Here is a 16,243-nt window from a genome sequence, read left to right on the forward strand (position 1 = left end):
CGTTTCGTGGATTGGCTTATGCATACGGAGAGCATTCCATGTCTAAGCCCCAGCCGGATCGAGGGTTGTGGCAGCGGGACTGACAGCACGCAGTGGGGGATCGGGTCGATCCTCGGCTTACGCATTATGCCTTTTCTACCGGCTCAACGCACGCACGATCGTTTCGTGGGTTGACTTAGGCATACAAAGTTCATTCCTAGTCTAAGCATACGGAGTTCATTCCCAATCTAAGATCTGACCGCAGTGAGATCGGCAGCAGCACGTAGAGGGGGACCGAGTCGATCCTCTGCTTGCGCATCCCGCTTCTCCGATCGACTGAATGGTCGCACACTTATTTCGTAGGTTGACTTAGGCATACGGAGTTCATTCCCGGTCTAAGCCCCAATCGGACCGAGGGACCTGTAGCGGGATCGTCAGCATGTAGAGGAGGGATTGGGCTGATCCTTGACTTACGTATTCTATCTCTCCGACCGACTAAGCACCCGCACTCTCGTTTCATGGGTTGACTTAGGCATATGTAGTGCATTCCCGGTCTCGACCAACCAAGGGCCAGAGGCTATCGACGGTGTTTAGGGCAACAACCGAAGGGGATCAGTAGTGGGATCCTTGGTCGGCTCATGCATCCCACCCCCAACGATCGGTTCAGTGCTCGCACGCTTGTTTCTAGGGCCGACCGGGGCTCAGTACGTGCTGATAGTGGCCGAGGCAACCACCCACACTAGGGTCCAACTTGTGCCGATGGTGGTTGAGGCAACCACCGCACCAGGGCCCAGCTTGTGTCGATGGCGGTCGAGGTAAGTGCCCGTACCAAAGGCCAGCCTGTGTCGATGATGGTCGATGCATGTGCCATCACCATGCACCATCATGTGCCATTGATGGTCGAGGCCTTTGTCGAAGTTCAATTTTGAGCCACGGTGCACATGCTGGGCTCGGGCATGTGCTGGTGCCACATTTGTTTCGCCCGGGGCACCATCGTTGGAGCATCGTCGGAGAACCTAATCAGCGGCATTGGGGGTTCCGACGATTGGGGGGTCGGGGGGTGTGCGCACATGATGTGCGATGGGTGCTGGTACTTTACCCTTATATTGGCCCCCTATTCCTCATCCAACCCCGAGAACTCACACCCCCTTAAAGAGCATTTGAGATTTTATAGGTTTGCTCCCAGTAGCCATTAAAGTGTCTGAAATGGGGACATTTTTTTCAAACGATCACAAAATCTTCTCCACTTCGAGTTTTTAGTTGAATTTATTTGGCATGCCAACAAAAATACAAGGATCATGTCTGCCAAATTTGGGGCCAAAACTCCTTCTAAAAAAATTTTAAAAAATCCCGAACCGTAAAAATTTTTGAAAATCATAAGAAATAAAAAACGGGTCATCTTGCCACGAAACTTCACATGAAGGCTTAGGGGACCATTGTATGAATTTACAAGCCATAAAATGGCATTTGGCACAGCAGAAATATGAAGATGTGGTTGAACCCACCTACCACTCGATCGATCCACGACTTGTGCATCCTGCCTCTCCGACTGGCTAAGTGCCCGCACGCTCGCTTCGTGGGTTGACTTAGGCATACGTAGTGCACTCCCAATCTAAGATCAGACTGGACTGAGGGTTGCGGTAGCAGGACCCACACCAGGATCGGCAGCACACAGAGGGGATTGGGTCGATCCCTGGCTTATGCATCCTACCTCTCTGGCCAGTTGAGCACACGCACGCTCATTTCGTGGGTTGACTTAAGCATATGGAGTTCATCCCCAGTCTAAGCATACGGAGTTCATTCCCAGTCTAAGATCGGATCAGACCAAGGGTTGCGGCAGCAGGACCAATAGCAGGATTGGTAGCACGTAAAGGTGGACCAAGCCGATCCTCGACTTACGCATTCTACCTCTCCGACCGGCTGAGCACCCGCACGCTCGTTTTATGGGTTGGCTTAGGCATACGGAGTTCATTCCATGTCTAAGCCCCAGCCGGACCAAGGGTTGTGGTAGCGGGACCGATAGCACGTAAAGGGGGATCGGGCCAATGCCCGGTTTGTGCATTATGCCTCTCTAGTCGGCTCAGCACCCGCACGCTCATTTTGTGGGTTGACTTAGGCATACGGAGTTCATTCCCAGTCTAAGTCGAACCTGTAACAGCACGCAGAGGGGGACCGGGCTGATCTCGGCTTACGTATCCAGCCTCTCCGACTGGCTGAATGCCAGCACGCTCGTTTCATGGGTTGACTTAGGCATACGGAGTTCATTCTCGATCTAAGCCCCAGTCAGATCGAGGGACCCGCAGCGGGATCGACAGCACGCAGAGGGGGATTAGGCTGATCCTAGGCTTGCACATTTTGGCTCTCCGGTCGGTTGAGGGCCCACACTCTCATTTCATGGGTTGACTTAGGCATACGTAGTGCGTTCTCGATCTCCACCAACCAAAGGCTAGAGGCTATCGATGGTGTTTGGGGCAACAACCGAGGGGGACCAGCAGCGAGATCCTTAGTCGGCTCGTGCATCCCACCCCCAGCAGTCGAGTTGGTGCTCGCATGCTCATTTTGGGGGTCGATCGAGGCTTGACATGAGTCGATGGTGGTCGAGGCATTACCCGCACCACGGCCCAGCATATGCCGATGGTGTTCGATGCAACCGCCTGTACCAAGGGCCATCTTGTGGCGATGGTGGCCATCTTGTGCTGATGGTGGTCGAGGCAATTGCTCGCATAAAGGCCCAACATGTGCCGATGGTGATCAAGGCAACCCACAAGTGGTGGACCCAATCATCAACAGAGAATTGAGGAACTTGAGGTCACGGTGGTCGTAATGAAAACTCATATGGTGACCAAAGATCGAGTGAGGGAGATCGAGACAACCCAGCGAGAGTTATCCAATACTCTCCACAATGTGAGCGAAGAGGCTAGAGATGCCTTGAACATTCTCCGAAAGGAGTTTGAGGAACTCAGAGCACAGGTGAGCATCTTACAAATGGCTATGGCCAGATCGGGTCCCAGCTCAATGGAAAGGGGAAAAAGGCCCAAGGTACCAGAGCCTCGATGCTATAAGGGGGCAAGGGATGCTAAGGAACTTGAAAATTTCTTGTTTGACATGGAGCAGTACTTTCGAGCTGTACACATGGATTTAAAAGAAGACAAGGTAGCAATGGCATCAATGTACCTCGCAGGGGATGCCAAGCTGTGGTGGCGTTCCAAGTTTGTCAATGACGAGTGCCCTATTAAGGCTTGGACGGATCTGAAGTGAGAATTGAAAAACCAATTTTTCCCTGAGAATGTGGAGTATATGGCTTGAAGGAGACTTCAAAAATTGGTGCAAACAGGAACGGTGCGAGTTTGTAAGGAGCTTTTCTACCCTAATGTTGGATATTCAGGACATGTCTGAAAAGGACAAGATGTTCTATTTTCTTGAGGGCCTCAAGCTTTGGGCGAGGATAGAACTACAAAGACAGAAAGTGCAAGATGTGGCCATGACCACGACTGCAGCTGAACGTCTCTATGATTACAATGATGGCTCCTCAAAATAAAAAAATCCTCTATCAGCTGGCAGTAGCTTCAACTTTGGGAGTGGGGGAAAGATGACGAGGTTGGACCGACCCTTCAGTGGGGGATCAGACAGGAGGTCTTTTGGTCGAGATAGCACCCAACCCAAGACAAGCAACGCAGGGATTTTCAAGCCTAGGCAACCACTAGCTTGCTTTCTTTGTAAGGGGCCGCACCGGGTGGCTGAATGCCCACACAGGGGAGCCCTTAATGCCTTAAAGACCTTATCTCAGGAGTTTGCAAAAGTGCCAGAGAGCATTGAAGAAGCTGAAGAGGAGCCAGCTAGAATGGGTTTAATAAGGTTCCTCAATGCCCTCCGCACCCAATTGAACACTATAAAGAAAGAGCAGAGTAGAGGCTTGATGTATGTGAACTTGACGATCAATGAGAAAGCCACCAAGGCCATGGTGGATACGGGTGCAATCGACACTTTCATCATACCAGAAGAAGCAAAAAGGTGTGGTCTTCAGATTAGTAAAGACTGTGGATGAATGAAAGCGATAATTCACTAGCCTTTGCGATCAGTGGAAGCTCCAAGAGTGTGACAACCTGATTGGGGCCATGGGAAGGGAAGATAGACTTTACAGTCTCCCCCATGGATGACTTTGATGTTGTTCTCGAATTGGACTTCACGATGTTGGCTCAAGTTATCCTTATCCCCGCCGCTAGCTGCTTGTTGTTCTTAGGGGAACACCTATGTATGGTGCCAGCCAACATCTTACTAAAGAGTAGGAAGAAAATGATTTCAGCTTTGCAGTTTAAGAAAAGGGTAAAGAGAGGGGAACTCTCCTTTATGGTTGTGCCGATCTACAAAAAAGGGTCGAAAGTAGAACCAATACCTGATGGTGTGGAAAAAGTGTTGGAAGAATTCAAAGAGGTGATGCCAGAGATGTTGCCTAAGGTTCTACCCCCTCGACGAGCAGTGGACCATGAAATTGAGCTCCTTCCAGGAGTGAAACCCCTGTTAGTGCTCTTTATCGCATGGCCTCGCCAAAGTTGGCTGAACTAAGAAAATAGTTAGATGAGCTACTATAACCCGGGTTCATCAGACCATCAAAGGCTCTTTTCGGAGTGCCAGTACTATTTCAAAAGAAGCATGATGGAAGTTTACGATTATGTGTTGACTACAGGGCCCTGAACAAAGTCACCGTAAGAAACAAATATCCCATCCCCCTTATAGCAGACTTGTTTGATCAACTGAGTCAGGCCAAGTACTTCTCCAAATTAGACCTAAGATCTGGCTACCATCAGGTCAGAATCATTGAGGGAAATGAGCCAAAGACCACTTATGTGACACGGTATGGTGCATTTGAATTTCTTGTTATGCCCTTTGGACTAACCAATGCTCTTGCCACATTTTGTACATTGATGAATCAGGTGTTCCATGACTACCTAGACAAATTTGTAGTCATCTATTAAGACGATATAGTGGTATATAGCTCTACCTTGGAGGAACATCAAGAACACCTGTTCTGGGTACTTCAAAGATTACAGGACCATCAGTTATACGTAAAAAGGGAAAAGTGTGCATTTACTCAGACCCAAATCTATTTTCTCGATCACATTGTCGAATGTGGCCACATTCGAATGGACATGGAAAAGGTTAGGGCCATCAAGGAGTGGATAACACTGAAGAACGTTAGTGAGCTCCGCTCATTTTTGGGACTAGCCAACTATTATAGAAGGTTTGTGGAAGGGTACTCTCGCAAGACCATAGCCCTCACGAAGCTATTGAAGAAGGAGCATAAATGGTGTTGGACAAGTGAGTGCCAAGAGACCTTCAAGGGATTGAAAGATGCTATTATGAAAGATCCCATCTTAGCTCTCCTTGATATTGAAAAGCCTTTCGAAGTCCAGATGGATGCATCTGATTTTGCTATTACGGGAGTGCTTTTGCAACAACATCACCTGGTAGCATTTGAAAGTAGGAAGCTAAGTAAAGCTAAAAAGAAATATACGGCCCAGGAAAAAGAACTCCTGGTGGTGGTTCACTGCTTGAGAGCTTGGCGACATTACTTGCTGGGTTCACACTTTGTCGTGAAGATAGACAATGTGACCGTTAGCCATTTTCTCACCCAACCAAGGCTTACGAAAAAACAAGCTAGGTGGTAGGAATTTTTAGCAGAGTTCGACTTGTGTTTTGAGCACACCGTTGGAAAGACCAATCAAGTGGTCGATGCATTGAGCAGACGAGCAGATTTAGCGACCCTTAGAAGAATTGCCCCAATGGCGACTAACAGAGCCACTACAGACATTCACAAGTTGATTAGAGATCACTTAGGGAAGGACCCGCAAGCTTATGCCATCCTGAAGCTAGTAGAAGAAGGGAAGTCCAAGTACTTCTGGCAAGAAAATGGGGTCTTATGGACCAAGGGGCCTCGAGTGTTTGTGCTAAGAGTAGAAGGTCTGAGATAGATGCTGATGAGGGAATGTCATGACACACCATGGGCGGGACACTCGGGCTGGCAACTCACTTTGGCATTATTGAAACAGGGATACTATTGGCCTCACATGCGACAAGATGTGATGGACTACACGAAGACTTGCCTCATTTGCCAACAAGGCAAGGTTGAAAGACAAAAACCTACAGGCATGCTTGAACCACTACCAGTACCCACCAAATCATGGGAAAGCATCTTCCTTGATTTCATTTCGAGCCTACCCAAGGTGGTGACCTTGGAGCTATTTTGGTGGTGATTGACCGGTTCTCTAAGTACACCACATTCATTCCCTCTCACAAGTATTGCACAGCGAAAGACACAGCTCGACTATTATTCAAACATGTGGTCAAATACTGGGGCCTCCCTCAAAATATTATCAGTAATCGAGATTCAAAATTCACGGGGTCTTTCTAGAGAAAATTTTTCAAGATATTGGGGTCCCAACTCAACATCTCCTTAAGCTATCACCCTCAAATCGATGGTCAAATGAAACGGTTCAACTGGTTATTAGAGGAATATTTGAGGCACTTTGTTCAAGCCAATCAGAAAGACTGGCCTTCATTATTGGACGTGGCTCAACTCTGTTTTAATTCCAACAAAAGCTCTTCCACCAATAAGAGCCCAGTTGAGGTGGTCACAAGACATTTACCAAGGCTACCCTACACTTCCTTGGAATAATATGGAGGAAAGAATCCAAGAGCCTTCAATCTCAGCAAGGAGTGGAAATAAAACACAGAGATTGCACAAGCCTACCTTGAGAAAGCATCAAAATGGATGAAGAAATAGGTAGACAAGGGTCGTAGGGCTCAACAATTTCAAGTTGGTGATTTGGTTCTTGTCCGACTAGTTCCTGAATAAACCAAGTTCGTAAGAAAGAGAGATCATAGACTGGTGTGCAAATATGAAGGTCCAGTAAGGGTCTTTTCCAAGGTGGGGAATGCTTCTTACAAAATTAACCCACCAAAGTGGATGAAGGTGCACCTAGTATTTCATGTGAGCAACTTGAAACCCTTCCATGTAGATCCTACAAATGCTAGCTAAAGAGAGCCAACTAGAGTCGCCATCACCATGAAGCCACCCTCAGAGCATCGAGTCGAAGAGATCTTAGCTGATAGGGAAACCAAGATATCTTGAAGACTAGTTTAGGAGTACTTAGTGAAATGGGAGGGATTAAGACTAGAAGAAACCAGCTAGGAGAGAGAACACGACCTCCAGAGATTTCAAAGGAAGATCAAAGAATTTCAAGCCAGCAAGTCAATGAGGACGTCGATAGAATAAGTGGGGGAAGATGTCATGAGCCAACCTTGTATAGGGCCATGACCGGGACTTAGGTTGCCATGAGCCACCCATGTATAGGGCCATGGTCGGGTAGATCCTTTGTGCTAGGAAAAGTGTCCCCATTTCAAACATTGTAATGGTTACTGGTAGCATAGCTCTAAAATCTCTAAGGCTCTTTAGGGGGGTGAGCCGGCAGCGTAGTGTTGGGCTATCTCACTAGTTGCTATACGAGCCTAGGCCACCCACCATGGGCTGCCCCCAGGCCCTGGTGATGGTGGGAGGTCCTGATGTATGATTCTCGATTATAATAAAACTCATCCCGATTGAATGTCCCGATTGTTGCCTCGATGTGTTTTTCTTTTTCTCGATATGAATATGCCTTCTTGTGTGTGTGCTTGAGATTGATCTCGATATATTGTGTATTATTGTGAATGCTTGGGACTAACCATGGCTTATGGTTATTTGTTTAGATATCGATCTATTGAAGGCTGACTTGGTTGGCAGTGCCCATTCAAGTGCCGTACGGTCTATTGCTTGTTGAGAGTTCGTGACACCAGGCTTGGGCATTATGCCTCTACGGCCGGCTCAGCGCTCGCATGCTCGTTTCGTGGGTTGACTTAGGCATATAGAGTTCATTCCCAGTCTAAACATACAGATTTCATTCCCAGTCTGAGATCAGACTGGCAGCAGGATCGGTAGCAGATGCAGAGGGGGATCGGGTCGATCCTTGGCTTGCACATCCTACCTCTCTGGCCGGCTGAACACCCGCACGCTCGTTTTATGGGTTAACTTAGGCATACGGAGTTCATCCCCAGTCTAAGCATACGGAGTTCATTCCCAGTCTAAGATCAGACCGGACCGAAGGTTGCGATAGCAGGACCAATAGCAAGATCGATAGCATGCAGGGGGGATCGGGCCGATCCCCAGCTTACGCATTCTACCTCTCTGGCCGGCTGAGCATCCGCACGCTTGTTTCATGGGTTGGCTTAGGCATATGGAGTTCATTCCATGTCTAAGCCCCAGCCGGGCCGAGGGTTGTGGCAGCGGGACTGACAGTACGCAGAGGGGGATCGGGTTGATCCTCGACTTGCGCATTATGCCTCTCCGACCGGTTCAGTGCCCGTACGCTTGTTTCATGGGTTGACTTAGGCATACGAAGTTCATTCCTAGTATAAGCATATGGAGTTCATTCCCAGTCTAAGATCAGACCGGCAACGGGATCAACAGCAACATACAAAAGGGGATCGGGTCGATCTTCGACTTGCATATCTTGCCTCTCCGACCAGTTGAGTGCCCACACGTTTGTTTCATGCGTTGACTTAGGCATACGGAGTTCATTATTGGTCTAAGCCCCAATCGAATCGAAGGACCCACAGCGTGATTGGCAGTACGTAGAGGGAGACCAAGCCGATCCTCAGCTTGCGCATTCTAGCTCTCAGGTCGGCTGAACGCCCATATCCTCGTTTCATAGGTTGACTTAGGCATACATAGAGCATTCCCGATCTCGACCAACCAAGGGCCAGAGGCTATCGATGATGTTTGGGGCAATAACCGAGGGGGACCAGCAGCGGGATCCTTGCTTGGCTCATGCATCTTGCCCCGAGCGGTTGGTTCGGTGTTCGCATGCTCATTTTGAGGGTCGATCGGGGCTTGGCATGTGTCGATGGTGTTCGATACAACCACCCGCACCAGGGGCCATCTTGTGACAATGGTGGTCGAGGCAACTACCTGCACCAGGGCCCAGCTTATGCCGATGGCAGTCGAGGCAAGTGCCCGTACCAAAGGGCAGCCTGTGCCGATGATGATCGATGCGTGTGCCATCACCACGCGCCATCATGTGCCATTGATGGTCGAGGCCTTGGCCGAAGTTTGATTTTGAGCCACGGTGCACATGCTGGGCTCAGCCATGTGCTGGTGCCACATTTTTTTTCGCCCGGGGCACCATCATCGGAGCATCGCCGAAGAACCTAACCGACGACATTAAGGGTTTCGACAATTGGGGGGGCCAGGGGATGTGGGCACATGATGTGTACTGGTACTTGGCCCTTATATTGGCCCCCTATCCCTCATCAAACCTCGAGAACTCACACCCCTTTAAAAAGCATTTAAGATTTTATAGGTTTGCTCCCAGTAGCCATTAAAGTGTCTGAAATGGGGACTTTTTTTTCAAATGGTCACAAAATCTTCTCCACTTCGAGTTTTTAGCTGAATTTGTTTGTGCGTGCCAACAAAAATACAAGGATCACGTCTACCAAATTTGGGGCCAAAACTCCTTCTAAAAAAATTTTACAAAATCTCGAACCGTAAAAAGTTTCAAAAATCGTTAAAAATAAAAAACGGGTCGTCTTGCCACGAAACTTTACATGAAGGCTTAAGGGACCATTGTATGAATTTACAAGCCATAAAAATGGCATTGGCATGACAAAAATATGAAGATTTGCCTGAACCCACCTACCACTCGATCGATCCACAGCTTGCGCATCCCACCTCTCCGATGGCTAAACACCCGCACGCTCGTTTCATGGGTTGACTTAGGCGTACGTAGTGCACTCCCAGTCTAAGATCAGACTGGACTGAGGGTTGCGGTAGTAGGACCCGTAACGGGATCGACAGCACGCAGAGGGGATCGAGTCGATCCTCGGCTTGTGCATGCTGCCTCTTTGGCCAGTTGAGTGCCCGTACGTTCGTTTCATGGGTTGACTTAGGCATACGAAGTTCCTCCCCAGTCTAAGCATACGGAGTTCATTCCCAGTCTAAGATCGGATCGGACCAAGGGTTACGGTAGCAGGACCAGCAGCAGGATCGGCAGCACGCAGGGGGGACCAGGTCAATCACCGGCTTGCGCATTCTGCCTCTCCGACTGGTTGAGTGCCCGCATGCTCGTTTCGTGGGTTGGCTTAGGCATACGAAGTTCATTCCATGTCTAAGCCCCAACCGGACCAAGGGTTGTGGCAGTGGGACCGACTGTACGTAGAAGAGGATCGAGTCGATCCTCGGCTGTGCATTATCCTCTCCGACCGACTCAACGCCCGCACGCTAATTTCGTGGGTTGACTTAGGTATACGGTGTTCATTCCCAGTCTAAGCATATGAAGTTCATTCCCAGTCTAAGATCGGACCAGTAATAGCATGTAGAGGGGGACCTACCGATCCTCAGCTTGCGCATCCTACCTCTCCGATCGACTGAACGCCCGTACGCTCGTTTCATAGGTTGACTTAGGCATACGAAGTTCATTCTCGGTCTAAGCCCCAATTGGATCGAGGGACCTGCAACGGGATCGACAGCACGTAGAGGGGGATCAGGTCGATCCTCAGCTCGCGCATTCTGGCTCTTCGGTCGGCTGAGCGCTTGCACACTCATTTCGTAGGTTGACTTAGGCATACGTAGTGCATTCTCGATCTCAACCAACCAAGGGCCAGACGCTATCGACGGTGTTTGGGGCAACAACCGAGGGGACCAGCAGTGGGATCTTTGGTCGGCTCATGCATTCCGCCCCTAGCGGTCGGTTCGGTGCCTGCACGCTCGTTTCGGGGGTGATCGGGGCTTGGCATGTACCGATGGTGGTCGAGGCAACCACCCACACCACGACCCAGCATGTGCCGATGGTGTTCGATGGAACCGCTCACACCAGGGACCATCTTGTGCCGATGGTGGTCAAGGCAACCACCCACACCAGGGCCCAGCTTGTGCCGTTGGCGGTGGAGGCAAGTGCCCGTACCAAAGGGCAGCCTGTGTCGATGATGGTAGATGCATGTGCCATCACCATGCCCCATCATGTGCCATTGATGGTCGCGGCCTTGGTCGAAGTTTGATTTTGAGCCACGGTGCACATGTTGGGCTTGAGCATGTCCTGGTGCCACATTTTTTTCGCCCGGGGCACCATCACCGGAGAACCTAACCGATGGCATTGGGCGTTCTGGTGATTGGGGGGCCAGGGGGTGTGCGCACATGATGTGCGATGGGTGCTGGTACTTGGTGCCTATATTGGCCCCCTATCCCTCATCAAACCTCGAGAACTCACACCCTCTTAAAGAGTATTTGAGATTTTATAGGTTTGCTCCTAGTAGCCATTAAAGTGTCTGAAATTGGGACATTTTTTTCAAACGGTCACAAAATTTTCTCCACTTCGAGTTTTTACTTGAATTTGTTTGTGCATGCCAACAAAAATACAAGGATCACGTCTACCAAATTTGGGGCCAAAACTCTTTCTAAAAAAATTTAAAAAAATCCCAAACTGTAAAAAGTTTCAAAAATCATGAAAAATAGAAAATGGGACGTCTTGCCATGAAACTTCACATCAAGGATTAGGGGACCATTATATGAATTTACAAGCCAAAAAAATGGCATTGGCACGGCAAAAATATGAAGATGTGCCTGAACCCACCTACCACTCGATCGATCCACGGCTTGCGCATCCCACCTCTCTGGCCAGCTAAGTGCTTGCACGCTCGTTTCGTGGGTGGACTTAGGCATACGTAGTGCGCTCCCAGTCTAAGATCGGATCGGACTGAGGGTTGTGATTACAGGACCTGTAGCGGGATAGGCAGCATGCAGAGGGGATCAGGTGGATCCCCGGCTTGTGCAACCTCCCTCTCTGGCCGACTGTGCGCCCGTACGCTTGTTTTGTGGGTTGACTTAGGCATACGGAGTTCATCCTCAGTCTAAGCATACAGAGTTCATTCCCAATCTATGATCAGACCGAATCGAGGGTTACAGCAGCAGGATCGGTAGCATACAAGGGGGACCGGGTCAATCCCCGGCTTGCGCATTCTGCCTCTCTGGCTGGCTGAGCACCCGCACACTTGTTCCTTGGGTTGGCTTAGGCATACGAAGTTCATTCCATGTCTAAGCCCCAGTCGGACCGAGGATTGTGGCAGCGGGATCGGCAGCACGTAGAGGGGGAACGAGCCGATCCCTAGCTTACGCATTATGCCTCTTCGGTTGGCTCAATGCCCGTACATTCATTTCGTGGTTTCACATAGGCATACGGAGTTGATTCCTAGTCTAAGTATATGGAGCTCATTCCCAGTCTAAGATCGAACTGACAACGGGATCCGTAGCAGCATGCAGAGGGGGACCGAGCTGATCCTCGGCTTGCGCATCCTATCTCTCCGGCTGGTTGAGCACCCGCACGCTCGTTTCGTGGGATGACTTAGGCATACAGAGTTCATTTCTCGTCTAATCCCCAACTGGACCGAGGGACCCATAGCGAGATCGACAGCACGCAGGGGGGACCGGGCCGATCCTCAGCTTTTGCATTCTGGCTCTCCGGTCGACTAAGCCCCCGTACGCTCATTTCATGGGTTGACTTAGGCATACATAGTGCATTCCCGATCTCGACCAACCAAGGGCCAGAGGCTATCGACGACGTTTGGGGTAACAACTGAGGGGGACCAGCAGTGGGATCCTTGGTCGGCTCACGCATCCCACCCCCAGTGGTCGGTTCAGTGCTCGCACACTCTTTTCAGGGGCCGACCGGGGCTCGACATATGCCGATGGTGGTCTAGGCAACCGCCCACACCACGGCCCAGCATGTGCCGATGGTGTTCGATGCAACCGCCCACACCAGGGGCCATCTTGTGTCGATGGTGGTCGAGGGAACCGCTTGAACCAGGGCCTAGCTTGTGCCGATGGCGGTCGAGGCAAGTGCCCGTACCAAAGGGTAGCCTGTGCTGATGATGGTCGATGCATGTGCCATCACCATGCGCCATCATAGGACATTGACAGTCGAGGCCTTGCCCAAAGTTTGATTTTGAGCCACAGTGTACATGTTGGGCTTGGGCATGTGCTGGTGCCACATTTTTTTCACCCAAGGCACCATCGTCAGAGTATCGTCGGAGAACCTAACCGGCGGCATTGGGGGTTCTGGCGATTGGAGGGGCCGCGGGGTGTGCGCACATGATGTGTGATGGGTGCTGGTACTTGGCCCTTATATTGGCCTCCTATCCCTCATCAAACCTCGAGAACTCACACCCCCTTAAAGAGCATTTGAGATTTTATAGGTTTGCTCACAGTAGCCATTAAAGTGTTTAAAATGGGGACATTTTTTCAAACGGTCACAATCTTCTCCATTTAGAGTTTTTAGCTGAATTTGTTTGAGTGTGCCAACAAAAATAAAAGGATCACGTCTACCAAATTTGGGGCCAAAACTGCTTCTAAAAAAATTTTAAAAAATCCTAAACTGTAAAAAGTTTAGAAAATCGTGAAAAAAAAATGGGTCGTCTTGCCACGAAACTTCACATGAAGGCTTAGGGGATCATTGTATGAATTTACAAGCCATAAAAATGGCATTGGCACTGTAGAAATATGAAGATGTGCCTGAACCCACCTACCACTTGATCGATCCACGGCTTGCGCATCCCACCTCTTCGGTCGGCTAAGTACCCGCACGCTCGTTTCGTGGGTTAACTTAGGCATACGTGGTGCGCTCCCAATCTAAGATCGGATCAGATTGAGGGTTACGACAATAGGACCCGCAGTAGGATCGATAGCACGCAGAGGGGATCGGGTCGATCCTCGGCTTACGCATCCTGCCTCTCTGGCCGACTGAGCACTTACATGCTCGTTTCGTGGGTTGACTTAGGCATATAGAGTTCATCCCCAGTCTAAGCATACGGAGTTCATTCCCAATCTAAGATTGAACCGGATCGAGGGTTGCGACAGCAGGACCAGCAACAGGATCGGTAGCATGCAGGGGTGGACCAGGCCGATCCCCGACTTACGGATTCTGCCTCTCCGGCCTGCTGAGCTCCCCCACGCTCATTTCGTGGGTTGGCTTAGGCATACGGAGTTCATTCCATGTCTAAGCCCCAGTCAGACCGAGAGTTGTGGCAGCGAAACTGGTAGCTCGCAGAGCAGGATCGACCCGATCCTCAGCTTGCGCATTATACGTCCTCGACCGGCTCAACGCTCGCACTCTCGTTTCGTGGGTTGACTTATGCATACAAAGTTCAGTCCCAGTCTAAGCATACGAAGTTCATTCCCAGTCTTAGATTGGACCGATAGCAGCACACAGAGGGGGATCGGGCCGATCCTTGGCTTGCGCATCCTGCCTTTCCGGTCGGCTGAGTGCCCCTACGCTCGTTTCGTGGGTTGACTTAGGAATACAGAGTTTATTCTTGGTCTAAGCCCCAACCGAATCGAGAGACCCACAGTGGGATCGACAGCAGGTAGAGGGGGATCGAGTCGATCCTCAGCTTGCACATTCTGGCTCTTTGATCGGCTGAGCGTCTGCACGCTCGTTTCATGGGTTGACTTAGGCATACATAGTGCATTCTCGGTCTCGACCAACGAAGGGCCAGAGGCTATCGACGATGTTTGGGGCAACAATCGAGGGGGTCCAACAGCGGCATCCTTAGATGGCTCGCACATCCTGCCCCCAGCAGTCAGTTCGATGCTCGCACGCTCATTTCGGGGGCCAACCGGGGCTCGGCATGTGCCAATGGTGGTCGAGGCATACGGAGTTCATCCCCAGTCTAAGCATACGGAGTTCATTCCCAGTCTAAGATCGGATCAGACCAAAGGTTGTGACAACAGGACCAGCAACAGGATCGACAGCACGCAGGGGGGACTGGGCCGATCCCTGGCTTACGCATTATGCCTCTCCGGTCGGCTCAGTGCCCGTACGCTCATTTCATGTGTTGACTTAGGCATACGGAGTTCATTTATAGTCTAAGAATATGGAGTTCCTTCCCAGTCTAAGATTGGACCAGTAGCAGGATCGACAGTAGCACGCAGAGTGGGATTGGGTCGATCCTCGACTTACGCATCTTGCCTCTCCGATCGGTTGAACGCCCGTACGTTCGTTTCGTGGGTTGACTTACGCATACAGAGTTCATTCTCGGTCTAAGCCCAAACTGGATCGAGGGACCCACAACGGGATCGACAGCATGCAGAGGGGAATCGTGTCGATCCTCAGCTTGCGCATTCTGGCTCTCCGGCTTACTGAGCGCCTGCACGCTCATTTTATGGGTTGACTTAGGCATACGTAATGCATTCCCGGTCTCGACCAACCAAGGGCCAGAGGCTATAGATGGTGTTTAGGGCAACAACCGAGGGGGACCAGTAGTGGGATACTTGGTCGGCTCACGTATCCCGCCCCTAATGGTCGGTTCGGTGCTTATACGCTCATTTTGAGGGTCGATCGGGGCTCGACATGTGCCGATGATGGTCGAGGCAACCGTCCGCACCACAGCCCAGGATGTGTCGATGGTGTTCGATGCAACCACCCGCACTAGGGGCCATCTTGTGCCGATAGTGGTCAAGACAACTGCCCGCACCAGGGCCCAGCTTGTGCCAATGATGGTCGAGGCAAGTGCCCGTACCAAAAGGCATCCTGTGCCGATGATGGTCGATGCATGTGCCATCACCATGTGCCATCATGTGCCATTGATGGTCGAGGCCTTGACCAAAGTTTGATTTTGAGCCACGGTGCACATGCTGGGCTCAGGCATGTGCTGGTGCCACATTTTTTTCACCCGGGGCACCATCGCTGGAGCATCACCGGAGAACCTAACCGGCGACATTGGGGGTTTCGACGATTGGGGGGCCCGAGGGGTGTGTACCAATGATGTGCGATGGGTGCTGGTACTTGGCCCTTATATTGGCCCCCTATCTCTCATCAAACCTCGAGAACTCACACCCCCTTAAAGAGCATTTGAGATTTTATAGGTTTGCTCCCAGTAGCCATTAAAGTGTCTTAAATGGGGACATTTTTTTCAAACGGTCACAAAATCTTCTCCACTTTGAGTTTTTAGCTAAATTTGTTTGTGCGTGCCAACAAAAATATAGGGATCACGTCTACCAAATTTGGGGCCAAAACTCCTTCTAAAAAGATTTTAAAAAATCTCGAACCGTAAAAAGTTTCAAAAATAGTGAAAAATAGAAAATGGGACGTCTTACCACGAAACTTCACATGAAGGCTTAGGGGACCATTGTATGAATATACAAAGCCATAAAAATGGCATTGGCACGGTAGAAATATGAAGATGT

Source organism: Durio zibethinus, chromosome 2 (genome assembly GCF_047325235.1).
Source record: "Durio zibethinus cultivar Kanyao isolate XHJ-2024 chromosome 2, ASM4732523v1, whole genome shotgun sequence".
Lineage (NCBI taxonomy): Eukaryota > Viridiplantae > Streptophyta > Magnoliopsida > Malvales > Malvaceae > Durio > Durio zibethinus.